This window comes from Chiloscyllium punctatum, chromosome 13 (assembly GCF_047496795.1).
Source record: "Chiloscyllium punctatum isolate Juve2018m chromosome 13, sChiPun1.3, whole genome shotgun sequence".
NCBI classification, from domain to species: Eukaryota; Metazoa; Chordata; class Chondrichthyes; order Orectolobiformes; family Hemiscylliidae; genus Chiloscyllium; species Chiloscyllium punctatum.
The window spans coordinates 80,541,584-80,555,055 of NC_092751.1; the positions used below are offsets into that span (position 1 = coordinate 80,541,584).

The following is a 13,472-nucleotide window of genomic DNA, read 5'->3' on the forward strand; positions in this document are numbered from 1 at the left end:
CCTTACCCCTCCTCCCTTCCTTACCCCTTACCCCTCCTCCCTTCCTTACCCCTTACCCCTCCTCCCTTCCTTACCCCTTACCCCTTCCCCTTAGCCATCCCCCTTCCTTACCCCTTACCCCTCCCCCCTTCCTTACCCCTTCCCCCTCCCCCCTTCCTTACCCCTTACCCCTCCCCCCTTCCTTACCCCTTCCCCCCTCCCCCCTTCCTTACCCCTTCCCCCTCCCCCCCTTCCTTACCCCTTCCCCCTCCCCCCTTCCTTACCCCTTCCCCCCTCCCCCCTTCCTTACCCCTTCCCCCTCCCCCCTTCCTTACCCCTTCTCCCTCCCCCCTTCCTTACCCTTTCCCCCTCCCCCCTTCCTTACCCCTTCCCCCTTCCTTACCCCTTACCACTCCCCCCTTCCTTACCCCTTACCGCTCCCCGTTCCCCTCCCCCCTTCCTTACCCCTTCCCCCTTCCTACCCTTACCACTCCCCCCTTCCTTACCCCTCCCCCTTCCCCCTCCCCCCTTCCTTACCCCTTACCCCTCCCCATTCCCCCTCCCCCCTTCCTTACCCCTTACCCCTCCCCCTTCCCCCCGTCCTTACCCCTTACCCCTCCCACTTCCCCCTCCCCCCCTTCCTTACCCCTTCCCCCTCCCCCCTTCCTTACCCCTTCCCCCTCCCCCTTCCCCCTCCCCCCTTCCTTACCCCTTCCCCCCCTTCCTTACCCCTTCCCCCTCCCCCTCCCTTACCCCTTCCCCCTCCCCCCTTCCTTACCCCTTACCCCTCCCCCTTCCCTACCCCTTACCCCTCCCCCCTTCCCCCCTTCCTTACCCCTTACCCCTTCCCCCTCCCCCCTTCCTTACCCGTTACCCCTCCCCCTTCCCCTCCCCCTTCCTTACCCCTTACCCCTCCCCCTTCCCCCTCCCCCTTCCTTACCCCTTACCCCTCCCCCTTCCCCCTCCCCCCTTCCTTACCCCTTACCCCTCCCCCTTCCCCCTCCCCCCTTCCTTACCCCTCCCCCTTCCCCCTCCCCCCTTCCTTGCCCCTTACCCCTCCCCCTTCCCCCTTCCTTACCCCTTACCCCTCCCCCTTCCCCCTCCCCCCTTCCTTACCCCTTACCCCTCCCCCTTCCCCCTTCCTTACCCCTTACCCCTCCCCCTTCCTTACCCCTTACCCCTCCCCCTTCCCCCCTTCCTTACCCCTTACCCCCTCCCCCTTCCCCCGCCCCCCTCCCTTACCCCTTACCCCTCCCCCTTCCCCCTCCCCCCTTCCTTACCCCTTACCCCTCCCCCTTCCCCCTCCCCCCTCCCTTACCCCTTACCCCTCCCCCTTCCCCCTCCCCCCTTCCTTACCCCTCCCCCTTCCCCCTCCCCCCTTCCTTACCCCTTACCCCCTCCCCCCCCTTCCTTACCCCTTACCCCCTCCCCCTTCCCCCTCCCCCCTTCCTTACCCCTTACCCCTCCCCCTTCCTTACCCCTTACCCCTCCCCCTTCCCCCTCCCCCCTTCCTTACCCCTTACCCCTCCCCCTTCCCCCTCCCCCCTTCCTTACCCCGTACCCCTCCCCCTTCCCCCTCCCCCCTTCCTTACCCCTTACCCCTCCCCCTTCCCCCTTCCTTACCCCTTACCCCTCCCCCTTCCCCCTCCCCCCTTCCTTACCCCTTACCCCTCCCCCTTCCCCCTCCCCCCTGCCTTACCCCTTACCCCTCCCCCTTCCCCCTCCCCCCTTCCTTACCCCTTACCCCTCCCCCTTCCTTACCCCTTACCCCTCCCCCTTCCTTACCCCTTACCTCTCCCCCTTACCCCTCCTCCCTTCCTTACCCCTTACCCCTCCCCCTTCCCCCTCCCCCTTCCCCCTTACCCCTCCCCCCCTTCCTTACCCCTTACCCCTCCCCCTTCCCCCTCCCCCTTCCCCCTTACCCCTCCCCCCCTTCCTTACCCCTTACCCCTCCCCCTTCCCCCTCCCCCTTCCCCCTTACCCCTCCCCCCCTTCCTTACCCCTTACCCCTCCCCCCTCCCCCCTTCCTTACCCCTTACCCCTCCCCCTTCCCCCTCCCCCCTTCCTTACCCCTTACCCCTCCCCCTTCCCCCTCCCCCCTTCCTTACCCCTTACCCCTCCCCCTTCCTTACCCCTTACCCCTCCCCCTCCCCCCTTCCTTACCCCTTACCCCTCCCCCTTCCCCCTCCCCCCTTCCTTACCCCTTACCCCTCCCCCTTCCCCCTCCCCCCTTCCTTACCCCTTACCCCTCCCCCTTCCCCCTCCCCCCTTCCTTACCCCTTACCCCTCCCCCTTCCCCCTCCCCCCTTCCTCACCCCTTACCCCTCCCCCTTCCCCCTCCCCCCTTCCTTACCCCTTACCCCTCCCCCTTCCCCCTCCCCCCTTCCTCACCCCTTACCCCTTCCTTGCCCCTTACCCCCTCCCCCTTCCCCCTTCCTTACCCCTTACCCCTCCCCCTTCCCCCTCCCCCCTTCCTTACCCCTTACCCCTTCCCCCTTCCTTACCCCCTTACCCCTCCCCCTTCCTTACCCCTTACCCCTCCCCCTTCCCCCTCCCCCCTTCCTTACCCCTTACCCCTCCCCCTTCCCCCGCCCCCCTCCCTTACCCCTTACCCCTCCCCCTTCCCCCTCCCCCCTTCCTTACCCCTTACCCCTCCCCCTTCCCCCTCCCCCCTTCCTTACCCCTTACCCCTCCCCCTTCCCCCTCCCCCCTTCCTTACCCCTTACCCCTCCCCCCTTCCTTACCCCTTACCCCTCCCCCTCCCCCCTTCCTTACCCCTTACCCCTCCCCCTTCCTTACCCCTTACCCCCTCCCCCTTCCCCCTCCCCCCTTCCTTCCCCCTCCCCCCTTCCTTACCCCTTACCCCTCCCCCTTCCCCCTCCCCCCTTCCTTACCCCTTACCCCTCCCCCTTCCCCCTTCCTTACCCCTTACCCCTCCCCCTTCCCCCTCCCCCCTTCCTTACCCCTCCCCCTTCCCCCTCCCCCCTTCCTTACCCCTTACCCCTCCCCCTTCCCCCTCCCCCTTCCTTACCCCTTACCCCTCCCCCTTCCCCCTCCCCCCTTCCTTACCCCTTACCCCTCCCCCTTCCCCCTTCCTTACCCCTTACCCCTCCCCCTTCCTTACCCCTTACCCCTCCCCCCTTCCTTACCCCTTACCCCTCCCCCTTACCCCTCCTCCCTTCCTTACCCCTTACCCCTCCCCCTTCCCCCTCCCCCTTCCCCCTTACCCCTCCCCCCCTTCCTTACCCCTTACCCCTCCCCCTTCCCCCCCTTCCTTACCCCTTACCCCTCCCCCTTCCCCCTCCCCCCTTCCTTACCCCTCCCCCTTCCCCCTCCCCCCTTCCTTACCCCTTACCCCTCCCCCTTCCCCCTCCCCCCTTCCTTACCCCTTACCCCTCCCCCTTCCTTACCCCTTACCCCTCCCCCTCCCCCTTCCTTACCCCTTACCCCTCCCCCTTCCCCCTCCCCCCTTCCTTACCCCTTACCCCTCCCCCTTCCTTACCCCTTACCCCTCCCCCTCCCCCCTTCCTTACCCCTTACCTCTCCCCCTTACCCCTCCTCCCTTCCTTACCCCTTACCCCTCCCCCTTCCCCCTTACCCCTCCCCCCCTTCCTTACCCCTTACCCCTCCCCTCTTCCTTACCCCTTACCCCTCCCCCTTACCCCTCCTCCCTTCCTTACCCCTTACCCCTCACCCTTACCCCTCCCCTCTTCCTTACCCCTCCCCCTTACCCCTCCTCCCTTCCTTACCCCTTACCCCTCCCCCTTACCCCTCCTCCCTTCCTTACCCCTTACCCCTCCTCCCTTCCTTACCCCTCCCCCTTACCCCTTACCCCTCCCCCTTACCCCTCCTCCCTTCCTTACCCCTTACCCCTCCTCCCTTCCTTACCCCTTACCCCTCCCCCTTACCCCTTCTCCCTTCCTTACGCCTTACCCCTCCCCCTTACCCCTCCCCCTTACCCCTTACCCCTCCCCCTTACCCCTTACCCCTCCTCCCTTCCTTACCCCTTCCCCTTAGCCATCCACCTTCCTTACCCCGTACCCTTCCCCCCTTCCTTACCCCTCCCCCCTTCCTTACCCCTTACCCCTCCCCTCTTCCTTACCCCTTACCCCTCCCCTCTTCCTTACCCCCTTACCCCTCCCCCTTACCCCTCCTCCCTTCCTTACCCCTTCCCCTTACCCCTCCTCCCTTCCTTACCCCTTACCCCTCCCCCTTACCCCTCCTCCCTTCCTTACCCCTTACCCCTCCCCCTTACCCCTCCTCCCTTCCTTACCCCTTACCCCTCCCCCTTACCCCTCCTCCCTTCCTTACCCCTTACCCCTCCCCCTTACCCCTCCTCCCTTCCTTACCCCTTACCCCTCCCCCTTACCCCTCCTCCCTTCCTTACCCCTTACCCCTCCCCCTTACCCCTCCTCCCTTCCTTACCCCTTACCCCTCCCCCTTACCCCTCCTCCCTTCCTTACCCCTTACCCCTCCCCCTTACCCCTCCTCCCTTCCTTACCCCTTACCCCTCCCCCTTACCCCTCCTCCCTTCCTTACCCCTTACCCCTCCCCCTTACCCCTCCTCCCTTCCTTACCCCTTACCCCTCCCCCTTACCCCTCCTCCCTTCCTTACCCCTTACCCCTCCCCCTTACCCCTCCTCCCTTCCTTACCCCTTACCCCTCCCCCTTACCCCTCCTCCCTTCCTTACCCCTTACCCCTCCCCCTTACCCCTCCTCCCTTCCTTACCCCTTACCCCTCCCCCTTACCCCTCCTCCCTTCCTTACCCCTTACCCCTCCCCCTTACCCCTCCTCCCTTCCTTACCCCTTACCCCTCCTCCCTTCCTTACCCCTTACCCCTCCCCTTACCCCTCCTCCCTTCCTTACCCCTTACCCCTCCTCCCTTCCTTACCCCTTACCCCTCCTCCCTTCCTTACCCCTTACCCCTCCCCCTTACCCCTCCTCCCTTCCTTACCCCTTACCCCTCCCCCTTAACCCTCCTCCCTTCCTTACCCCTTACCCCTCCCCCTTAACCCTCCTCCCTTCCTTACCCCTTACCCCTCCCCCTTACCCCTCCTCCCTTCCTTACCCCTTCCCCTTAGCCATCCCCCTTCCTTACCCCTTACCCCTTCCCCTTAGCCATCCCCCTTCCTTACCCCTTCCCCCTCCCCCCTTCCTTACCCCTTCCCCCTCCCCCCCCTTCCTTACCCCTTCCCCCCTTCCTTACCCCTTCCCCCTCCCCCCTTCCTTACCCCTTCCCCCTCCCCCCTTCCTTACCCCTTCCCCCTCCCCCCTTCCTTACCCCTTCCCCCTCCCCCCTTCCTTACCCCTTCCCCCCTCCCCCCTTCCTTACCCCTTCCCCCTCCCCCCTTCCTTCCCCCTCCCCCTTCCTTACCCCTTACCCCTCCCCCCTTCCTTACCCCTTCCCCCTTCCTTACCCCTTCCCCCTCCCCCCTTCCTTACCCCTCCCCCCTCCCCCCCCTCCCTCCCCCTCCCCCCTTCCTTACCCCTTCCCCCTCCCCCCTTCCTTACCCCTCCCCCCTCCCCCACCCCTTCCCCCTCCCCCCTTCCTTACCCCTTCCCCCTTCCCCCTCCCCCTTCCCCCTTCCTTACCCCTTCCCCCTCCCCCCTTCCTTACCCCTTCCCCCTCCCCCCTTCCTTACCCCTTACCCCTCCCCCCTTCCTTACCCCTTACCCCTCCCCCCTTCCTTACCCCTTACCCCTCCCCCCTTCCCCCTCCCCCCTTCCCCACCCCTTCCCCCTCCCCCCTTCCCCACCCCTTCCCCCTCCCCCCTTCCCCACCCCTTCCCCCTCCCCCCTTCCCCACCCCTTCCCCCTCCCCCCTTCCCCACCCCTTCCCCACCCCTTCCCCCTCCCCCCTTCCCCACCCCTTCCCCCTCCCCCCCTTCCCCACCCCTTCCCCCTCCCCCCTTCCCCACCCCTCCCCCCTCCCCCCTTCCCCACCCCTTCCCCCTCCCCCTCCCCCCTTCCCCACCCCTCCCCCTCCCCCCTTCCCACCCCTTCCCCACCCCTTCCCCCACCCCCCTTCCCACCCCTTCCCCACCCCTTCCCCCTCCCCCCTTCCCACCCCTTCCCCCTCCCCCCTTCCCCACCCCTCCCCCCTTCCCACCCCTTCCCCCTCCCCCCTCCCCACCCCATCCCCCTCCCCCCTTCCCCACCCCTTCCCCCTCCCACCCCTTCCCCACCCCTTCCCCCTCCCCCCTTCCCCACCCCTTCCCCCTCCCCCCTTCCCCACCCCTTCCCCCCTTCCCCACCCCTTCCCCCTCCCCCTCCCCCCTTCCCCACCCCTTCCCCCCTCCCCCCTTCCCACCCCTTCCCCACCCCTTCCCCCTCCCCCCTTCCCACCCCTTCCCCCACCCCCTTCCCCCTCCCCCCTTCCCACCCCTTCCCCCTCCCCCCTTCCCCACCCCTCCCCCCTTCCCACCCCTTCCCCCACCCCCCTTCCCCACCCCTTCCCCCACCCCCCTTCCCCACCCCTTCCCCCACCCCCCTTCCCCACCCCTTCCCCCCCCCCCTTCCCCACCCCTTCCCCTCCCCCCTTCCCCACCCCTTCCCCCTCCCCTTCCCCCTCCCCCCTTCCCCACCCCTTCCCCCTCCCCTTCCCCCACCCCCCTTCCCCACCCCTTCCCCCTCCCCCCTTCCCCACCCCATCCCCCTCCCCCCTTCCCCACCCCATCCCCCTCCCCTTCCCCCTCCCCCCATCCCCACCCCTTCCCCCTCCCCCCTTCCCCACCCCTTCCCCCTCCCCTTCCCCCTCCCCCCATCCCCACCCCTTCCCCCTCCCCTTCCCCCTCCCCCCTTCCCCACCCCTTCCCCCACCCCATCCCCCTCCCCCCTTCCCCACCCCTTCCCCCTCCCCTTCCCCCACCCCCCTCCCCAACCCCCTCCCCCCTTCCCCCTCCCCTTCCCCCTCCCCCCTCCCCACCCCTTCCCCCTCCCCCCTTCCCCCTCCCCCCTTCCCCCCCCCCCTTTCCCCCCCCCCTTCCCCACCCCTTCCCCCTCCCCCCTTCCCCACCCCTTCCCCCTCCCCCCTTCCCCACCCCTTCCCCCTCCCCCCTTCCCCACCCCTTCCCCCTCCCCCCTTCCCCACCCCTTCCCCCTCCCCCCTTCCCCACCCCTTCCCCCTCCCCCCTTCCCCACCCCTTCCCCCTCCCCCCTTCCCCACCCCTTCCCCCTCCCCCCTTCCCCACCCCTTCCCCCTCCCCCCTTCCCCACCCCTTCCCCCTCCCCCCTTCCCCACCCCTTCCCCCTCCCCCCTTCCCCACCCCTTCCCCCTTCCCCACCCCTTCCCCCTCCCCCCTTCCCCACCCCTTCCCCCTCCCCCCTTCCCCCTCCCCCCTCCCCCACCCCTTCCCCCTCCCCCCTTCCCCCTCCCTTCCCCCTCCCCCCTTCCCCACCCCTTCCCCCTCCCCCACCCCTTCCCCCTCCCCTTCCCCCTCCCCCCTTCCCCACCCCTTCCCCCTCCCCCCTTCCCCACCCCTTCCCCCTCCCCCCTTCCCCACCCCTTCCCCCTCCCCTTCCCCCTCCCCCCTTCCCCACCCCTTCCCCCTCCCCTTCCCCCTCCCCCCTTCCCCACCCCTTCCCCCTCCCCCCTTCCCCACCCCTTCCCCCCTCCCCCCTTCCCCACCCCTTCCCCCTCCCCTTCCCCCTCCCCCCTTCCCCACCCCTTCCCCCTCCCCTTCCCCCTCCCCCCTTCCCCACCCCTTCCCCCTCCCCTTCCCCCTCCCCCCTTCCCCACCCCTTCCCCCTCCCCCCTCCCCCCTCCCCTTCCCCCTCCCCTTCCCCCTCCCCCCCTTCCCCACCCCTTCCCCCTCCCCCCTCCCCCCTCCCCTTCCCCCTCCCCCCTTCCCCCTCCCCCCTTCCCCCCCCCCTTTCCCCCCCCCCTTCCCCCCCCCCTTCCCCCTCCCCCCTTCCCCACCCCTTCCCCCTCCCCCCTTCCCCACCCCTTCCCCCTCCCCCCTTCCCCACCCCTTCCCCCTCCCCCCTTCCCCACCCCTTCCCCCTCCCCCCTTCCCCACCCCTTCCCCCTTCCCCACCCCTTCCCCCTTCCCCACCCCTTCCCCCTCCCCCCTTCCCCCTCCCCCCTCCCCCCTCCCCCCTCCCCCACCCCTTCCCCCTCCCCCCTCCCCCACCCCTTCCCCCTCCCCCCTCCCCCACCCTTCCCCCTCCCCCACCCCTTCCCCCTCCCCCACCCCTTCCCCCTCCCCCCCTCCCCCACCCCTTCCCCCTCCCCCCTCCCCCCTTCCTTACCCCTCCCCCCTCCCCCCTTCCTTACCCCTCCCCCCTCCCCCCTTCCTTACCCCTCCCCCCTCCCCCCTTCCTTACCCCTCCCCCCTCCCCCCTTCCTTACCCCTCCCCCCTCCCCCCTTCCTTACCCCTCCCCCCTCCCCCCTTCCTTACCCCTCCCCCCTCCCCCCTTCCTTACCCCTCCCCCCTCCCCCCTTCCTTACCCCTCCTCCCCCCCTTCCTTCCCCCTTACCCCTCCTCCCCCCCTTCCTTCCTTCCTTCCCCCTTACCCCTCCTCCCCCCCTTCCTTCCCCCTTACCCCTCCTCCCCCCCCCCTTACCCCTCCTCCCCCCCTTCCTTCCCCCTTACCCCTCCTCCCCCCCTTCCTTCCCCCCTTACCCCTCTCCTCCTCCCCCCTTCCTTCCCCCTCTTACCCCTCCCCCCCTTCCTTACCCCTCCCCCCTTCCTTACCCCTCCCCCCTTCCTTACTCCTTACCCCTCCCCTTACCCTTTACCCTTTACCCCTCCCCCTTACCTCTCCCCCTTACCCCACCCCCAGCGTTTACCTTCTCCCTTTCCCTCTCGCACTTCTCCCCTCCAGTTCCTGCAGCGATTCCAACGGGAAGGCCCAGACTTTCTCAACAGTCACCGCTCTGACCACTGGCAACCAATCACAGACAGGGAGGCTCGGGCTACAGCCAATCGAGATCGGGCGGAGCACGCAGCCAATCACCGGCAGGCGCATTGGGGCACAGCGGCCAACCAGGAACGGGGCGTTTCGGGCCTTGAGCCAATAGACGGTAGGGATGCGGAGGATGGACCAATCACAAACCACGTCCGTTAAAGGCCGCAGCGTATGTGGGGTTGGCGGGCTCCACCCTCAGCCCGTCGCCATGATGGAGAGGAGTTAATGTGGGACTGGGATGGACAATGTTCATCAGCACACACCAGGATATAATCCAACAGGTTCATATGGAAACACTAGCTTTCAAAGTGCTGCTCCTTCATCAGGTGGATGTGGAGAATAAGATCGTAAGACACAGAATTTATAGCAAAAGTTTACAGTGTGATGTAACTGAAATTTTATGTTCAAAAAGACCCAGATTGTTTGTTAAGTCTCTCATCTTTTGGAATTACCATGTCGGTTTCAGTTCCTTAACATGTAAACCGCAAAACTTTAGATATAGTTACGTTCTCAAGTGGACTAAGTTAGAAATCAAACAACACCAGGTTATAGTCCAGCAGGTTTATTTGGAAGCACCAGCTTTCAGAGTGCTGCTCCTTCATCAGGTGGATGTGGACATTTTAACAATTGGTGTCCTGTCAGCCCAGATAATGCACCGAAGGTGTGAGCTGCCCTCTGTGTGACTGTCTGTGCCACAATGGGCAGACTGATTCTCATCTAAAGAGTGGATTTACAGAATCTTACATGGATTTGTGCAGTTTTTGAGCAAAATAAAATGTTATTCTGCAAGTACAAATTCATCCCACAAACTTGTGTGTGTGTTTGGGGTGGGAATGGTGGTTATGAGTGTCTGTGAGAGAGTATGTATGTGAGTGTAAAGGGGTATAATTCTGTGAGGGTGAGTACATGTGTGAGCGTATGAGAGAGGGTCTGTGTTTAGGAATGCCTGTGTGACTCTCGTGGACACACCACCCCTTCCCCCAACAACTGTCCCAGGGAGAGACAACCCAACAACTCAACAACCCCCACCCTCTTCCAGGAACAACACCGTCTCCCAAAAACACCCCTGACCTGTCCCCAAAACAACTCCCTCCCCCAGGAGCGACTGCTCACCCGCAGGAACAACCCCTGCCCCCTAGAACAACCCCCTTGCATAGGAAGAACCCCCATCAACACCCTCCCTAAAAACAACCCCAACAATCTACCTCCTCCCCTAGGAACAGCCCCCAACCCTTCCCCCTGGAACAGCCCTCACCTCCAGAAACAACCCCCACCCCCCAGGAACCACCTGGCTACCCTCTCAGGAACAACCCCAACTCTCTCCCTCAGGGATAACCGCAACAATCCCAACCCTCTCCCCCAGGAATATCCTGCCACACCCCATCCCCATCCCCAGGTACTGCACATGACCACCCCAAACCCCTCCCCTAGGCACCTCCCATCATCACTTCAAATTCCTCCACCAGGCACTGCCCCTCATCAACCCAATGCCCACCCCAAGGCACTGCCATCTTCACCCCAACTCCCTCCACCAAGCACCACCCCCCCCCCCCCCCCCCCACCACCAACCCAACACCATCCCCCAGGAACATCTCCCCAACCACTCCAATCCCCTCTGCCAGAAATAACCTCCCAAAAACTTGAAGCTCCTTCCCGAGGAACAACTCCCTGACAACCCAAACACTTTCCCCAGAAACAACCAAACCAACCCCCTCCTCCAGGAACAGCCCCCCCCAACCTGCTTTTCTAGGGACAACCTGCAGTAACCCCAACCCTCTTCCCCCAGGAACAACTGCCAAGCACCACTCACCCCTTCACAGGAACAACCATCAAACAAAACCAGCCCCTTCCTGCAGGAACATCCCATCAGCACCCTATGCCCCCATTCCCAGGCACCTCTCCCCAACCCCAAACCTCATCACCAGGCAGTGCTCCCCACCACCCCAAACCACTCCTCAGGCACCATACACCCACCCCCAAGCACCCCAAACCCTTCACCCAGGCACTACTCCCACACCACCCAAAACCCCTTTACCCAGGCACCGCTCCCCGTATACCCCAAGCCCTCATCCAGGTACTGCTCCCCATGTACCCCTTGCCCAGGCACCACTCTGCATCATGCCTATGCCCTCCCCCATTCACCGCGCTCCACCACCCCAATCACCTCCCCCAGATGTACCTCCCGAGATACCAACCCATGCCCCAGACACTGCTCCCCACCAACCTAACTCCCTCCCCCAGGCACTGCTCCCACACCACCCTAAATCCCTTCACCCAGGCACCACTCCCCATATACCCCAACCCCTTATCCAAGCGCTGCTCCCCATGTACCCCACCCCCTTGCCCAGGCACTGCTCTCCATCATGCCTATGCCCTCCACCACTATCCTAATCATCTCCCCCAGGTGCACCTCCCGACACACCAACCCGTGCCCCAGATACTGCTCCCCACCAACCTAACTCCCTCCCCAGGCACCACTACCCACCACATCAACTGCTTGCCCAAGGAACAGCCCCCAAAAACTCCAACTCACTCCCCCAGGAAAATAACTCCAACAACCCCACCCGTTCCTCATGGACAACCCCCAACATTCCCAAACCCCTGCCCCAGGAACAACTCCCCAGCAGCCACAACCCACTCCCCGAGGAACAACCCAACACCCTCCTGCAGCAACAAGCCACCAAAATCCCCAAACACCTCCCCCAGGAACAATCCCCCAACAGCCCTAATCCGCTCCCTGTGGAACAATCCAAACCCCTCCCCCAGCAACAACCCAAACCCCCTCTCGCAGGAACGCCTCCCCAGGGACATCCCATCACCACCCCAACCCTTAAGGGCGGCACGGTGGCACAGTGGTTAGCACTGCTGCCTCACAGCACCAGAGACCTGGGTTCAATTCCCGACTCAGGTGACTGACTGTGTGGAGTTTGCACATTCTCCCCATGTCTGCATGGGTTTCCTCCGGGTGCTCCGGTTTCCTCCCACTGTCCAAAGATGTGCAGGTTAGGTGAATTCGCCATGCTAAATTGCCCGTAGTGTTTCCCCAATCTAATAACCCATTCCCAGGCATTGCCCCTGACCATCCCAACACACTCCCCCAGGCACCACCCCTCCATCACCCCAACCTACATGCACTGCCCCAGGCACTACACCCCACCAACCCAACCCACTCCCCCAGGCACTGCCCCCAATCACCCAACCCCATCCCCTCAGCACTATCCCTATCACTCCAACCCCATCCCCAGGCACTGCCAACCATCACCTCAATCCCCTCCCCTCGACATCGACCTCCACCACCCCAACTCCCTCCCAGAGGCACCATCACGCACCAACACAACCTGTCCCCTCAGCACAGCTCCCCTCCAGCCCAACCCCCTTCCCCTGGAACAACTGCAATGCTCTCCCCCACCCCAACTCCCTCCTGCTGGAAGAACCACCAAAAGCCCCTCTGCCAGGAACAATCCCACAACAACCCCAACCCCTCTGATAAACTCTCCCTCAGCACCCTCTTCCCCCACCCCTTTCCACAGATACTGAACCACTATCCCTCCTCCCCGACTGATACACTCTCCCTCATCACCACAACCTCTTTCCACAGCCAGTGCTCCTATCACTGCCATCCCTTCCCCTAAACACTGAATTCAATCACACCCTCTCCTGGCCCTGCATTCCATTACCCCTTCCCCCCTCACCCCTCACCCCTCAACCTGCTTTCCCCTGACAGTGCTCCCATCACCCTCACCCCTTTCCCTAACACTGAGCCCCCATCACTCCCTCTCTCAGGCACTGCCTCCCCATTCCCCCTTCCCCTATCGCCTCCACCCTTTCACCCAGACAGTGTCCCCATTATCCCCACCCCCTTCTCACAGACAGTATCTCCCCATTACTCACCTGGGCAATGCCTCCTATCACCCTCTTCCTGAGACACTGACCCCTATCACCCCCTCCCCAGACACTACTCCCTATTACCCCACCTCGTTCACAGACAGTGCTGCCCATTACCCCCTTCACCACACTCTGCTCTCCCATCACCCCCTCCCCAGATACTACTTCCCCATTACCCCCACCTCCTCCCCAGCCACTGTCCCCATAGATTAGATTACTTACAGTGTGGAAACAACAAGTCCACACCGACCCGCCGTAGCGCAACCCACCCATTCCCCTACATTTACCCCTTTACCTACGGGCAATTTAGCATAGCCAATTCACCTGACCTGCACATCTTTGGGGAGGGAGCATAACCCCTCCCCAAGGCATCCCACCCCCCAAACACTGTTTCCGCCTTCACCTGCTCTCCAAGATAGGATTTCTCCATCACCCCATCATTGCTACTCCTATCAACCTCTTCCTATATCATTTCCGATTCTCTGCACTCCTCATTGCCCACTATCTCTCCCTCTCCCCCACACCCAATTACCCAGCTCCCCAATTACCCCCTGCCACTATCACTGCTCCCCCATCACATCTTCAGATGAGGCCACAGGAACATGAGAAGGTTGTTCAGCTCCTTGAGCCTGCTCTGCTTTGAAATTCAATCATATCATGGCTGCACCTGCATTCTTCACATCCAATTTTGTTGGC

The 13,472-nt window shown here is 64.4% G+C and overlaps 1 protein-coding gene and 1 long non-coding RNA gene across 3 annotated transcripts in view; one reads left to right on the forward strand and one right to left on the reverse strand.

Annotated features, from left to right (window-relative positions):
* The window catches only part of LOC140484568 (annexin A7-like), a 72,233-nt gene extending 63,310 nt beyond the window's left edge, over window positions 1-8,923 (reverse strand). Inside the window, exon 1 of the mRNA XM_072582954.1 lies at window positions 8,773-8,923. The gene's annotated coding sequence lies outside the window, so the exon portion shown is untranslated. The remainder of the gene's footprint in view (window positions 1-8,772) is intronic.
* Window positions 8,858-13,472, forward strand: part of LOC140484569 (uncharacterized) — a 54,978-nt gene continuing 50,363 nt past the window's right edge. For both annotated transcript variants that reach the window (XR_011962292.1, XR_011962291.1), the window contains exon 1: window positions 8,858-9,238. This is a non-coding gene — a long non-coding RNA (uncharacterized lncRNA). The remainder of the gene's footprint in view (window positions 9,239-13,472) is intronic.